Below are 15,112 nucleotides of genomic sequence, written 5' to 3'. Positions count from 1 at the left end.
CAGGGCTTGGGGACTTGAGAGAGGAAGAGGGGGGTGGGGGAGGGAGGAGGATGGGACAAGGTCAGAGGGGGCCTTTCAGAGGGCTCTGGGAGGTGCTGGTTCCAGGGGCCATCCTGGCCGCTGGGTGGGGGAAGGGGGGAGATTTGGATGGGAGGCGGGGTGGGGATCCCCAGAGAGAGAGAGCAATGGGATTGATTGGAGCCATGGGATTTGCAGAGATGAGAAAACAGGAAGGTCAATGACAAAGGACATTGAGGCAACCAGTGAGGTAGGGGGCCCTGCTGCCGGCTCCCCCGAGCGGGGGAGGGAGGGGAGGAGGGGGACGGGACGCAGGATCCCAGAGGTTCCACCCAAGTCTGATTCTTTGCAAAGGCAACTCAGAGATGAATGTGGCAGAGCCTTTCTCACGTCCCCCTCCCCTGGCCTGGCACACACAGGCACGCCCAGCCTCAGTCACGTGTGCACCCCCCAGCACATACCCCTTCACCCTCATGTGCACGCACACTCACTCAAGCACACACACACCCTACATCCCCGCCAGGGCTCAGGAACCCCTCGGGCATCTCCCCAGGTTGGTCTTTGCATGGCTGATGACCGTGCACGGATGCCAGCGGTCAGGAGGGCCACTTCTGAAACAGCGGCCTCCGAAGCCCAGTCTGCCCCAGAGGGGCCTGTCAGACGGAAAAGGCCCTCGGCCTCACCCGGAAGGCAGCTGGATGAGGAGAGCAAGTCCCCATCTGGATAGCCAGCATTTTAGATGAATCGACATGTGAAAATCTGGGTTGTCACAGACACGTACACACACACACACACACACACACACACACACAGCCTCTCAGAGAGTTGCGTGTGCCCCTCGTTTTCTGCCCAGAGATCCCAGGCAGCAGGCTACACCCCATCCCCAATAATGCAGAGCTTTCGGGGTGCATCACCCTTTGGGTATCCTCACCTCACTGCTGCCTGGCGAGGTGTCCTACCCCCACCCCGCAGCTGAAATGACAGAGGCTTTTGCTGGAAAGGGGAGCAGAACCGGTCTGCGGGGGACAGAGGGGCCTAACCCCCAGGGAAGTCGGCACTCCAGCTGCTCACCAGCCAAGGACGAGAGTTCTCAGCGGCTGTCACATCGACACACACACTGGCACACAGATAAACACACTGACAGTGACTCACGCGTACACACTGACGCGAACACACGCACAGAAATGTGGAACTCTGGGTCCTCGGTTGGTCTGAATGGCCCTCTCTTTGCGTGGGAGCTTTCTCTGTGAAATGGTCCCATCTTCACACAACCTTCCAGGCTGCCCCCCAGCTGCCACGTCTCCTAAAATCCTCAGAAATTAGGAAAAATTCCTTTAAAATTCACACCTCAAATGTTAGGCTTACACAATATTTCGAAATTCGGGGGCTCGGTCTTTAGCTGAGTCTGACGTGGGCTTCTTACCAGGCAGTAGGGGCAGGTAGGACCCTGGCCGGGAGTAGGACGCAGAGCATGGGTTGGGGTGGGGGTCCCCGCCCACCCCAGCCCCCAGAGCTGGGAGCAGACTCTACAGAGCAAGAGATGGTTAAGCTAAGGGCTGTGGGAGTCAAAGATAAGGCTCTGAGAGTCCCAGCTACTCCCCGACCTTCCTCAAAGGACTTTGCTCCTGCCGAGCCTCAGTTTCCCCATCCGTACAGTGGGTGTAATGCACCTCACGGGGCTCGGGCGAGAGTTAAATGATGTCATACCTATAAAGTTATGAGCACCGGAAGCCCAAGAAAAAGGAAGTGGGAGGTGGATGGGAAAACCGGCAGTCAGCGGCCTCCCTGGCCAACCGGGCTGAAAATAAGCTGCATTTTCCTTTTCTCCGAGGCCGAAGCCGAGCTTCCCATAGGACCGTGCCTGCTTATCAGGAGCAAAGCTGCTCCCTGCGCCAGAAGGGGACTGTGGGGGCTCCGGCTCCTCCTCCAGCCTCCAGCCCGACTCCCACGGAGGCGAACGCTGATCCCTCTCCTCCCGGCTCCCGCTTCCACACTCCCCACCCTAAACCCACAAACAATTTTGCATATATTTAAATCTCCTCTGCTGTCTCCAGTCTTGAGCCCCCCTTCGCTCCCCTCCCCCCCCAAAAAAAGAGAGAAAGAAATTACAAAAGCCTGTCATTTGTCTCCGTCCCCGCACCCCATCTATCAGGCCGCCGAGCCCGTCGCCTCGAATGAGGTGCGCGCCCGGACGGCCGCTTTAATGGGGCGCCGCGTGTGACTGCGCGGCGCGGGCGCAGCCGGCCGGTATTTGCATACATATTAAACCGGAGCAGTAAAAAATGCAGACATGCAAACCATTTGGACGGGCTCCTCGGCGCAGAGCCGGCCAGGAAATCAATCTTCTGCTTTCTTAAAGGCAACCTGCTCAGGGGGGAGGCGGCGGAGCCGCGAAGCCCGCGGGCCCTGGGAGGGGGCAGCCATCATCTGTCCTACTGTCCGCCAGAGCCCAGTCAGCTGTGGCGGTCCTTCCCGACCACGCACGGCCTGCTGGAGCCACCGACAGAGAGCCAGGGGAAGGGGAGCCATCATCTCCCTGGGCGAGTCTTGGCTCAGCCTGCTGTGTGCCCTAGAGTAAGAGTCTGGGCCCTTCTATGCTTCCCTAACCTGGCGATACTGACAACTTATCACCATCATCTCAGCGGGTGCTGGAGATTTCCCCCTGGCTTTGTGGCTCTGGGGCTTAAGCCACTCACCCAAGGTGGCCCAGCCCCTCTGTACAGAGCCTGGATCCCAAGCGAGATGCAGAGGAGATTGGCCAAGGGCACAGGAGTTCAAAGTCAGGCTCCACTCAATGCAAGCTGTGTGACCTTGGGCAAGTGCATCAATCTCTCTGTTTCCTGAAGAAGAAAAAAATGGATACCTCCCACTTAGGCATATTGAATTAAAGTAGGTCAGTCACCGCCTGGCACACAGTAAAGACTCACTCAGTAAACGGCGGCAGCTCAGATCGTAGGAGGGAAAACTTGCAGTTATTGGTGTGGTTTCCGGGTTAAAATCCCTCCTTTGGGTGAGCCACATCTCCCATGAGCCTCCTTACCTGTAAATGGGGTCTCGATTCTCACAGGACCCCGCTAGCTCACACGGATCACCTGCCCCACCCTCCAGAGACATGGGGTCCCAGGAGCTCCACTGCTGACTCCAGCCACCCGTGGCCAAGGCGCCACCTCTGAGGGCCGCCGAGCCCTGTCATCTCCTGGCTGCTTAGGCAAAGCCCAGGGCCTGGATGGAGGGGACACCTCGACAAGCCCCAAACAGATCACACATCTGTGGTACCAGGAAGGCAAGCGACCCCGAGCCTCGGCAGAGCCAGACCGCTGCTGCCACTCCCCCCACCCTCTCTTCCAGTTTCCAAATGAGGAAGCTGAGGTCCACAAAGAGGTGCCACCGCCACGAAGCTCGAAGGTGGTGGAGCTGGGATTCGAACCGGGTCTGGATGACTGCAGAGGCCTCCTCGGGTCCCTTGGAAATTCTGTCCGCAGACGGAGCTCATTCTGCAGGATCAGGGAACGCTGCTCCCTCAAAAAAAAAAAGGCGCGTGCTTGTGGAGAAAGAAATCCATTTGTGCCTGAGCTCAGAATAACATTCGGCGCCGTGACGGCCCTTCCTTGAAGGAAACCGGAGGAAAGAAGGCAACGAGGCCTTCGAGAACCAGTCGTTCGGCCTTTTTCCATTCACTCCACACTCCTGCAGGCGAGAAATGGAGGTGACCAGTGTGCCCAGGACGGGCAGAGCAGTGGGCAGTGCTGGGGAGGGTGTGGGGGAGGGTCACGCTCAGCCGGATGACAGCCGCCGCCGTCTCTGAGACCCCGGGGCTTGAGTGAACAACCAGGGCTGGGTGGTCTTTGCCTTCAGTCGGGAGAAGGTCCCCTGTGATTCAGAGCTTCCCACCTGAGTAGCAAGGTGACCTCCCTGTGGTGCCACGGGAAAAGAAAAGGCCAAATCCAGGGCGTGGCCCAGTTCGGTGGTGTCTTGCTGTGTGACCTTGGGCAAAGGCCTCACCCTCTCTGTACTCTGTCTCTTTGGAAGCCCCTCCCTTTCGCTCCTGGCCTCCAGGCTCTCTGTGCCTCCATCCCTCCACCTCTCTCTACAGGCCCCGGAGTACAGGCCTCCCCCACTGCCTGGCAGGCAGTGGGTGGAGGAAGCTGGCAGGGCGGGAAAAGGCGGGAGGGGCAGGAGTTACAGGAACCGGCTGGGCCTAGGCGATTGCTCAACTGGGGAGCCTGGCCGGGCCAGCCTCCACAGGCCCCCACTTCCACCAGCCCGCCCTCCCTCCTAGCTCTGCATTGCAAACATTCCTGGCCAACCTCGGCTGCAGCAGCCCCGGAAGGGGGAACTGCCGCAGACACAGCACGAGGCCACCAGAAACACTTAACCCCTTCCCTGCTCCCAGGCAGAGCCTTCAGGCGGGAGGATGGGCTGGGCGGCGGTGCCAGGGTTCCCAGGCTCTGAGTGCCCCAGCCAGGTGACTCGCTGGCAGCCGGGGCTGGCCCCAGGTTACTAACCTGGATCAACAGGCTGTATGTCAGGCTCACACAGTCTCTAGCCGTGGATTCACTCAGCAGACATTTTCAGAGCTGCCCCTGGGTGCTGGGCACCGTGCCTGGCACTCGGCGTGAAAATCCGACAGGGAGTCTCTCGTGGAGCTCACGTTGGGGTTGGGGGGGAATCGGATAAACAGGCGTTTTCAGATCATTGCATTGTGAGTGCTACAAAGGAGAAGTACAGGGTGAGCCAGAGCGTCAACTAAAGTGGCTCAATTAGGGAGGGAGGGCTTCCTGGAGAAAATGACACTTAGTGAGCCAGGAGAAGACGGGGAGAGAGAGTGTTCCAGGCGGAGGACGCAGCAAGCGTGAGGCTCTAGGCAGAAGAAAGAGGTTGGTACAGTCCAACCTGTGTGTCTGGAGGAGAGAGGGTGAAGGGTGGGGAGTCCCCAGGTGGGAGAGCTCGGCCTGTGTCAGGCCCCAGAAGGCCTTGGGGCCACGCCTGGGCTTGGACTGTCTTCCAAGGGCAGTGAGGAGCCATGGGAGGGTTTTACTTGGGGAGCGACATGGTCAAGTCCAGCTCTAGGCACTGAGATTTACGCAAGTGACAAACAGAACCTTAACGGAGAGAGGGAACTAGCACATTTTCATATATAAACCAATATACTCTAAGACCAGACACCTGAACCACGCCAAAGTGCCACCAACAGGAAGTATTTCGAATGGCAGCCTGGCAGCTGGACTTGGCACCGGCTTCTCCTGGGGCACCGGTGGCTACTCTGAGCCCTGCCATCCCCGGGCCAGCGAGAGGCCGCAGGCTCAGTTTGGCTTCTCCTCCCAGGATGGGGTCCGCCCCTCCCACACTTCAGACACCACTCTGCAGACAGCTGGAGCTCAATAAATGCAGCAATTACAGGGTGTTGAAGTTGGGAGGGGCTGAGAGCTCATCCAGGCCTACAGCCTCCTCACTGCACAGATGAAACTGAGCCCCAGAGGCAGCAGCGGCTGGCGGGCCACCGTGGTCGGGCCACCATGCATATGCCCATATGCCTCGGACACAGTAGGACCAAGGGGTGTGCATCTGAGATGCCCACGGCCCGTATCCAGAGAGGAAGCCAGCTTGCCCGTGACCTTGACATTCACAGAGGATACCCCCAAATCTCTGAGATGCCCCCATCCAAAGCCTCCTTCCTTTCTCCACCTCTCACGAGGCCTCAGGTGTCTTCAGGAGGCAGGGGCCAGAGAAACAGAGATGCAAGTCCCGAAAACCAAGAACCGTTTGGAAATGGGCAGCCCCCTTAGAGCTTGAAGGAATGAGCCAGCGGACGAAGTAAATTGGCGGGAAAGTTCTGGAGTGTATTGTTTTCACCGTGGACGCGTTTCCTTTTCTTCTTCTTCTTTTCTTTCTTTTCTTTTTTTAGTGAAGTATGACTCAGAACACAAATGTACCAAAGAGACGAAACGGCGCTGTCCAGATTGGAGAGGAAGGGGTGGTCCGAGACCGGCCCCGTGCACACTCGCGTGGGCTCTGTGTCCACCCGGCCAGCTCCGGGCTCCTCAGAACAGACCGAAGGCCAGCCCAGGGCCGAGGAAACGGAGGCCCAGGGAGGTGGAGGCACTTGCCCAGAGTCACACAGCCCTGAGGGAGGGAGGCAGGTGCTCCCAGGCCATCCTGACCCCCAGACCGCTTCTGTCGGCTCAGGCCCAGGCTGCGGGATCAGGAAGCAGCACCTGTCTTCCGTTTTCTGAGCGTGTCTATGCCTGGTCTGTTTGTTGGGACAGCACATGCAGCCAGGGCTCCCTGAGTCCTGCTCAGCGGGTTAAGACTTCCGAAGGGAAAACACGCCCAGGACGCTCCCCGTGTTGAAACCTTGCACAGACAGGACAGGAAGGGGCTGGGCCAGCTCCGTGCCTGCACATGCCCCCAGGAAGGAGGCGCTGAGGTCCTTCCAGCCTCCTGGAGTCACCCCTGCAGGAGGCGCGAGCAGCAGCTAATGTCTATTTTGTGGCTCTGGGTCCATTCTTAGTTACAGAGCAAGGCTCCTTCCAGGTGATGATGCTTCTACAAGGGTTCTTCGAACCTGGGTGCCACCACCTTGGTGACCCGCCATCGGCTTTGCCACGGTAAAGCATTCTAGAACCCTTAGGCTGGGCCAGGGATTGTCCCTGAACCCTCATCACAACCGGAAGAGTTCACCAGTTATCACCCCATTTTACAGACGGGAAACTGAGGACCATGAAGTCACTTGCCTGGGTCACACAGCTAATGACAGACATGGGCAGGTCCGGGATGCAGGTGTCTCGGGCACCCAGGTGCATGCTCTCACCACGAGAGGCCTCACTGCCTCCCAGCCCGGAAATGCGACCACTTGTCGCAGCGATGAGTCCCTGGCAAACTGAAGTCTCCCCTGGCTCACTCCGATTCCTCGTCTTGTTAACGTACATGAAATAAATATTTGCTCTCACCTATTTCTGGTTTGTTTATCTTTGGCATTTATCCATTTATCCATCCCGTTTACTCTCTACTCCAACCTTCTCCACGTGGGTTCACCTGAGTCACCAGTTTTGTCCCTGAACTTGCAGAAGGCAGAGCAGCCTGTGTCGCCGTACTGGTCATCACACACACACAAAGCTCATTTTATGATTTCATGGACATGTGTGGCCTAACTTGGAAATTTCGGTGGAACCTACTGCTTGGGGACAGGGAGGGCACAGCGCCATGATGCCCGAGAGGCACCAGGCACAGGTGAGCGCTCGACAGATGGGACTGCAATATCATTCTTGCGGTCGTTCACTGGGATTTGGCATGGCTGACAAATTCCTAGTCTCTTCCTCCGCCCTCTGCATCACAAGTGAGCAGGTTCACTTCTCAGAGTTACTCTCCGGCACTAAATGGTTGAAAACCAACTGTGTGAATGAGGTCAGTTATCTGTCCTTGGACTGAAGTGATGGTTATCGTCCTAGTCAGCCTGCAAGGTGGTCTCCAAATGATTCCCATCTCCTGGCATTTATGTCTCTGTAGGCCCCTCCCACAAGGACTAGGCCTGCCCTGTCCTTTCCACCAATAGGACATGGTGGAAGTGACCACATGTGCGGTCTGAGGCTAGGTCATAAAGGACATTGCGGCTTCAGTCTTGTTCTCTTGCATCCCTCCCTCTGGCGGAAGCCAGCGCCGTATTGAGAACAAACTCAAGCGACTCTACAGAGAAGTCCCCATGGCAAGGAACCGAGCCCTCCCGCCAACAGCCAGCGCCGTCTGGCCAGCTGTGTGAGTGCACCTTCTTAGAAGTCCGTCCTCCAGCCTGAGTCAAGCCATGAGATGGCTGCGGCCCCAGCTCCCGGCTGACGTCTTGACTGCCACCTCCAAAGAGACCACAAGCTGGAACCAGCCAGTTATACCCTTCGGAATTCCCTTCCCACAGAAACCATGAGATAATAAAATGCTTATTGTTTTAAGCCACTTCGTTCGGGGTGACTTGTTATGCAGATAACTAATTACTAATTAGGTAACTGATACAAGAACAGAGAGACCTTTTGGTTGTGAGGGCCTGTCACTGTCTGGGTTCCCAAAGTGTGTTCCTTGGAACACCGATCCCGGAATATGCTCAGGAAAGCGACGATCCATCTAATAAGGGCAGACTGTGGACTTCGGCCTCTTATTTGAGATTCTCAGTGCAGACCCCGGTGGGCTGGGAAACCCGGGAGTCTCCTAAGCCAGCGCCTCTCAGCAGTCTCCGGGGAAGAGCAGCATCACAGCTTCAGAGCATCCTGGGAAAACCAGCCACACTGTCATGGCGGCAGGCTTCTCCAGAGCATTAAACAACTGTGCCCCCATGTAAAAACAAAGCTACTCCCGGCCTGATGGTCAGAGTGTGGCCCGTGGCATTTTGTGCAAAGGCAAGAAGGCCAGCCGACCACGACCGATGGTCCGTCTGGGCTCTTTGTCTCCATCTGAGGAATTGGTTTGTCCTGGGTCCCCTCTGGTCCCACCTGTCTTAACAATCAGTGAGTGATATCGGTCAGGGCTCAGGGCCAGTGTCTGGCCGTGGATCTCAGCCCATTTGGGATTCAGAGTTGGTTTCCAAACTCCAGCTCCAGCTCTCATCAGCTCCAAAACCCATAACACGTGGGCCATGCTGTGCCCCGGAACTCTCTACACGCTTTCCCAACGCCAGTGCCTCGGAGCTGGATATTTCTCTGTGAGAATGCAACCAGGGTCTTAAAACACGAACCACTGGAAAACAGCGTCTGATATAGAAAAATCTGTTTTACAGGCAACTTTTTAAGAGCAAATGCACCCCCTTCAGCAAGGAAAGGTTGTGCTCAGAAAAACCAAATTCTTTCGGGCCCCTGGGGCTGCACAGGGGCAGGAACAGAGATCTTGCTGCTCGATAGGAAGCAGAGGTCTTTTCTTTCGTTGAAAACATAATTTTACCCTCATGTCGCTTCATCTTTCCCAGCATGGACATTCTGGGGCTCTCACGCTAGTCTAGAGCCATCACTTCCAGACACCGAGTGGCCCGCCCTCCTCCTCAGGCCAGAGGTCCCAGTGTGGGCACCCTGCTACTCGGAGTGTGGTCCCGGCTGGCCCGCATCTTCCTCATAAGGGAGCCCCAGTCCGGCCCTCTGCATCAGAATCTGCATTTAAACAAAATTCCCAGGGGATTTGAGGCATGTTAAAGGTGGGGAATGCTCAGATGCACCCCAGAACTGCAGTCTCAAGGCGCTCTCAGCCTGCCCCCTCATGGGCTGCCATGCCCCCCGTCTTTGCTCCCCTCCCAGGTTCTCTGTCCCACCGCAGACAGCTTCTCAGAGGGGTTCCGTGTGCTCCCTAGAAAGCCAGTGAGATGATCAGGGCACGGCAGAGTGGAGGGCAGGAGACCCGAACAAGAGGTAGTGACGATAATGACACCCAGTCCTTACGGCACACTCACGCCCCGGAGGGAGGTTCAGAGAGAGGAAGCCATCCACCCAAGGTCACACAGCTGGCAAATGGCAGAGTCAGGCTGACCCCACAGCCACTGCTGCTCGAGGACTTCCTTGATGGGGAAATGGGTGGCTGTGGGGACTGTCAGCGAGCTGCACCCCCATCCTCACTGGCTTAGCCCAGTGGTTCCCAGTCTGGGTTTCCCTGAGGGGCTCCATGCTGTTTACAGTCTTTTGAAATCCATGATGGCCGCTGCGCCTTTACCGAGGGCCTGCGTAGGACATCGCGCTGCCTTGCTTTGGCTGGGATTCTGTCAACCCACTGTGCCCGTCAGACTCTCCGGGCTGGTGGGAGCTGAGCAGGCATCAGCGTTGCCCTTGATTGACCCCAAATGGGAACGAGTCTATTACTCAACGGATGCAGTTTGCATGTTGGGCAAACACAGGCCTGGGGGCCGAAAACAGCAGGGGGCCTTTTCTGGTAGGAACGTGGAGAGACGTTCATTTAGAAACTTGAGTTACTGAACGGAGGGCATTTGTCTCAATTATTTTTCAGCAGTGGCACCGCTTCGTTATATTTTCTTTAAAACGAAGCGAGCGCTTCCCCACCCCCACCCAGCCCTGCCGGTGCTGGGGGTGCAGAGGCAGCCCCCCGTGGGAGGCAATGACGTGAGGGGCAGACCGCGGCCCCGGCCCAGGTCTCCACCAGATGCTCTTCACTTCACATTCTCTGCGGAAGCTGACCTTGAGGACGACGTGTGGGCTCTTGTTTGCAGGTCTGCAGGCGAGCCTGGAGGAAGCCAGCCCCAGACAAACGAATTTCTGCAGAAAGCTACAAGACAGGTGTGGGCCTCTCCCTGCGGCTCCCATTGGGCTCCGCACCTTCCTTCTCACCTTGGGCGTGGCCGAATGTGCCTGTGAGGCCTCCTGGGCTTCTCTGGATCCCCTTGGGAGGAGCCCCGGAGCCCCGCCCCTCCTTGCGGAGCCCCGCCCCCACACCCCCAGGAGGTCTGCCGCCTTGGAGGTCTGGTGGGGAGAGCACAGAGATCAGTGGCGGTGGCTCGAGGTCCTATGCAGGCCCGGGGCCCGCGATCAACTGACTTCACCTCACAGCATCACCCGGACACACTGTCTCCATCTAGAGACATCTTGGTGGTGGTGGGGACTCCAGAGCTTATGCCTACTGAAGGCATCCTTCCATCTGGGACTTGAAGTCACTTCTGGCCACAGGGTTGCAGGGGAGGGGTACAGTTGCTTCTTAAAAATGATTCTCATGTGTCTGAGCAGCAGGAGCTGCAGACTACAGGCCGGAAGCCTCATGCCATGGGCTAGAACACCACAGGGAGGGACAAGCCAAGTGCACTTCAAACACAAGCCAAGAGGAGTCCATTTCAAGGTATAAAGAATGTACCATCCATCCATCAGCCACAGCAGAAGGTCTAGAACGCTGATCTCACGCACCGATTAGGGGGGTTTTTTAAAGCAAGGCCCTGTGGGGTCTTTCCAGCAATTCTTTATGGGGTGGGTCCGTCACACAGCCTTGGGTGCCCCCGTTACACCACTGGTCTGTGTAACCACCAGTGTTTTCACTGCTCTGTCGCTGTGTCCCCCCCTCTCCTAGGAGACGCAGGGCAGGGACTACCCCTGGCTCCTCTTTGTGCCCTGAAGTCAGGACTCAAAGTCCAGACGACGTGTTTCCCCCACCAAGAAGCTGAGCCCCAGCTGGAAGCAGCCTCCGATCTGCACCCAGGTCCAAAGCCAGGCTCGTCAGTGTCTCCCTGTGGAACCCTAAGCAAGTCACTTCCCCTCTCTGTGCCTCGTTTTCCTCGCCTGGGAAATGGCGAGCCCAGTCAGCTGCACCTTTGCGTGAGGACGACCTGAGCAGGTGAAGAGTTTCTCACGAGACACGCCCACGAGTGGGGTCTGACCACCCTGCCTTCCAGGGACCCAATACAACGCTGGGCTCGCGTCTGGCGCTCAGGTACGGTTCGTTGTTCAGATTTTCTTTTTTTAAACCAACATTTCTTAAAAGTATAGGGTTAAGAATTGTATATTATTTGTGGAAAATGCGATTTTTTAAAAAAAGAGACAGCTCGACCTCTTTCTCCCCACCTAGGACCAGGCATCAAGATAGGTACTTTTCCCTGCATGTCCCCATTTTACAGATGAGAAATCCAAGGCTCAGAGAGGTCACATGAGGTTTCCAAGGTTACTGAGTGGTAGAGTCAGACACTTAACCATCAGTGTCTCTTGTTTACAATCCCAGCCGAAAACCATTGCTTAAACCACTGGAACCACCACAGAGATAAGAAATAGTGATCAAATAACTGCACGTATGAATTAATCAGGTCAGAAATCACATAGTAAAGTCATATCCACTTCAAAGACTTCTCTGAATGGGAACCAATGTGACAAGGAAGGAAAATTTGAATCAGGGCACACGAAACAGCTGGGCAACTCCGGAGAGCGCAGCTTCCCCAAGACCGAGCCAGCTCTGGCCAACTTCCATCCATGTGCCTCGCAAGCAAGAAGCGGTAGGGAGGGGGCGGATTCAGTTCAGAAGCTATCAGGTCTTAGCACAAGGCCTGAGAAAGGTGGGTGGGGCGGGGGTAAGGGGAGTCATGCTCCATGCCTTTCTTGAGGTGGGGGGAGGTCTCAGAGAAGGTCTCTCAAGGATCCGTGTGAGATGGTAATTAGAATCTGAGCTCTCCAGAAACCTGGGGGGACCTCTCTGACCCTCAGTCTCTTCATCTGAACTGTGTCCAGCAAAGCTTTATTGTCCAGCTCTTCCTTGCGGAACTGGTACTGGGTGCCGGGGACCCAGCAATGAATGGGAGAGACCAGACTGGGACCTTCACCAAGCTCACTGCTTAACAGGGGAGACCGAAGGTGGCGACTAACAGATTCGGATGCCAGCTGTCAGGGAATGACATGGGGACAAGCATAACCTCTACCTCAGGCTGGCGGTGAGGGCTCAGAGTGTGCACCCAAGTCAAGGCCGAGCCCAGCGTGGAGCACATGGCGAGCACTCAGTCCGGGAAGACTGCTTTTGTTACTGCTGTTGCTATCGTTATGACTGAAACCTGAATAAAACTGGGCTGCCTTGGGGCCCAGTCTCATCGCCATGTCACATGCAAAAGAAACACCAGTCTGACATCCCCAAACCATCAGAAAGCAGTTTAAATCTTCCTGATCTCTCAGACAGACACCAAAGAGGCCGCCTTTGCACACCGCACATGAAAGCGTTCTCAAGACTCTGCCAATTTATCTGCCCGCGAGGTCTCATGGCAGCTGCTCCAGAAACGTCTCCCTTCCCATCACCTCCCTTTTATCCTCCTCGGAGATGCAGGGGCTGCTGGGCCTGGCCTCAGGAGACAGGACACTGTTGCTTACCCACTCTTTGCCTCAGTTTCCTCATCTGCAAAATGTGGATAACAACAGCACTGCCTTCGATGAGTTATTAGAACTTTCTAGATCGTAGCACCCAGGGGCCATTCCCCCACTGCCCCACTGAACACAGGGAAAGGGCCGGGCCCAGGCAGAAAAGCAAGCACACCCGGGGCAGTGTCACCTCAAAATGTCAGTGCTCAGAGGGCAGGGCCAGATGTTCCCCAGGCATCCAGATGTCCCCAGGCATCCAGGGCCCTCCGACGCACTGGGAAAAGACGGCCGAGGCCGCCGCCTGCCTGAAGCCGGGCCGCGTGGTTCTGCCTCCTTCTGGCTCCCGGGGCCACAGGCTCCGCATCAGATACCTGGACGTCGGGCCAGGCCCTTGCCAGGTGTGTCATTCCTGCCCTCACGGGGCTCACAGTCCTGCGAGTGAGGCAGATCATCGGGGTCTGATCATGAGGTGAGACACCCAGGAGAGGACCTGCTGGGCGTCAGGGAGGGCTTCCAGGGGAAGAGGCCCCGAGGGGAAGGGCTGGAGTCAGAGGGAGGAAAGGAGACCCAGGCAGAGGCCACGGCTTGGGCAAAGGCCCAGAAGGGAGAGAGAGGCGGGTTCAAAGAGCTATAAGCTCTCCCAGCTCCCCCAACGGGCGCAGTTTACCAAGCACCATCACCTATACCAGGGGGCCCCCAACTCCCGGGCCACAGACTGGTACTGGTCCGTAGCCTGTTAGGAACCAGGCCACTGGTGAGCTGCCGGCCAGCGAGCGAAGCTTCATCGGTATGTGCAGCCGCTCCCCAGCGCCAGCATCACCGCCTCAGCTCCACCTCAGATCATCAGGCGTTAGATTCTCATAGGAGCACCGGTCCCTGGGGCCAGAAAGATTGGGGACCGCTGACCTACACCATCTCACTTGGTACCCACAGCCCCTCCCCCACAGAGGTCAGATGGCAGGAGGCAGGAGCTCTCGTTCCCAACTCACATGTGGTGGGGAGATCAGTTCTAAGAAAGAAAGCGCCAATTCCTGGCTGGGACCAAAGCCCACATCTCCTGACTCCTGGCTCAGGTGAGAGAATCAAGATGCGAGACTGGGCCCGATCCGTCTGCCAAATGCTCAGGCGGGCCCATTATCGTCACCCCCATTTTACAGATGAAGAAACTGAGGTTTATTGAAAACACAACATCCCTCCAGGGCTGCCGGTTTTTTTTTTCCTCTCTGTAGGAACCTAGGACAAGTCTGAGGTGCCAGGATGCCCTCCCCAGGTGGGGCAGGAAACAAAATCCGGGGGACTCTCCGGTGAAGAAAGAAAGGAAGCCGAGATGGGTTGGAAAACAGACACCAAGAAGGGAAAGGCGGAGGAGTATGGGTGGGGACCGGGTGGGCCTTTGCAGGAGGCAAGTCGGGATGGGGCCCAGGGCCCTAGGCAGCCCCCTCACTCACTCCCCGGGTAGGACCCCGACTTCCCGGAAGACACCACCCCCCAGCGGGGCGGGGAGAAGGACCACCGCCTCCTGGCTGCCCAATCAGACGCACTCCCAGTCTGATGGGGGAGGCGGCCAGGGCGGAGGGCTCCCAGGCCTTCCCGGAGGGGGCCCCCCACCCCGACCTGCCCCAGCTCGGCGGCCCACCGCCCACCGCCCACTCCCCCACCCCAGCCTCATTAGCACCGACGCCCGTCGTCCTCCCCTCGGCTTCCGGTGGCTCCAGAATTTAAAGGTTAAATCCTAACCTCGTCTCAGCAGTTTCTCCCGGCTTTGCCTACCCAGCGCCAGTTGCTGGTAATTATATGCATCTCCGAGCAGCCAATCAGCTGTCAGACTGACAGATACTGATCTTTTCGTTTTATTTTTAGCTCTGTGCTTCCCCCTCTAGTTGCAAAAAAAAATTCTGTTTGTTCTGTACGCCGCTGCTTGGCTCCCAGCTCTGCGGCCAGCTCTCATCTCCACCAGCCAGGCGGGAGCAGGCAGCCGGAGGGGCTGAAGCCTCCTGTCCTTCCAGAAAAAGGGACACAAACGCACCGCTGTCCCCCAGCTGCGCCCCCCGCCCCAGGCTGCGATGGGGAAAGGAGGAGGCTGGGTGCTGCATACAGAGGCACCCTGGGGGCTAACGGAGTTGGAGAGGAGCTGTACTTGGCCTTGCGGCCAGGCATGGGAAGGAAGCAAGTCCTCACCTGCAGGCTAGAGGCTAGGAGAGAGAGGCAGGGGGTGCTGAGACACAGAGACGTGCAGAGACAGAAAGCTAGGCCGAGAACAAGAAAGAGAAAGGAGTGGAAGGTAAAAAGACAAGCTCTAGCCC

The 15,112-nt window shown here is 57.2% G+C and overlaps 1 long non-coding RNA gene across 13 annotated transcripts in view; it reads right to left on the bottom strand.

The window, feature by feature from the left end:
- Positions 1 to 15,078, bottom strand: part of LOC107196126 — a 17,876-nt gene extending 2,798 nt beyond the window's left edge. For 2 of the 13 annotated variants that reach the window (XR_003048201.1, XR_003048204.1), the window contains exons 1-3: positions 4,524 to 14,484; positions 2,128 to 3,705; positions 1,171 to 1,321 (exon numbers count right to left, since the gene is read on the bottom strand). This is a non-coding gene — a long non-coding RNA (uncharacterized LOC107196126). Of the gene's footprint in view, positions 1 to 1,170; positions 1,322 to 2,127; positions 3,706 to 4,523; positions 14,498 to 14,546 lie in introns of those variants that run through there. The other 11 variants (XR_003048202.1, XR_003048209.1, XR_003048208.1 and 8 more) reach the window with 10 other exon arrangements.
- Positions 15,079 to 15,112: the final 34 nt, after the last annotated feature.

Source organism: Pteropus alecto, unplaced genomic scaffold (genome assembly GCF_000325575.1).
Source record: "Pteropus alecto unplaced genomic scaffold, ASM32557v1 scaffold67, whole genome shotgun sequence".
Classification (NCBI taxonomy): Eukaryota; Metazoa; Chordata; class Mammalia; order Chiroptera; family Pteropodidae; genus Pteropus; species Pteropus alecto.
The sequence above is the reverse complement of the archived record's forward strand: the minus strand, read 5'-3'. Positions and strand labels throughout refer to the sequence as shown.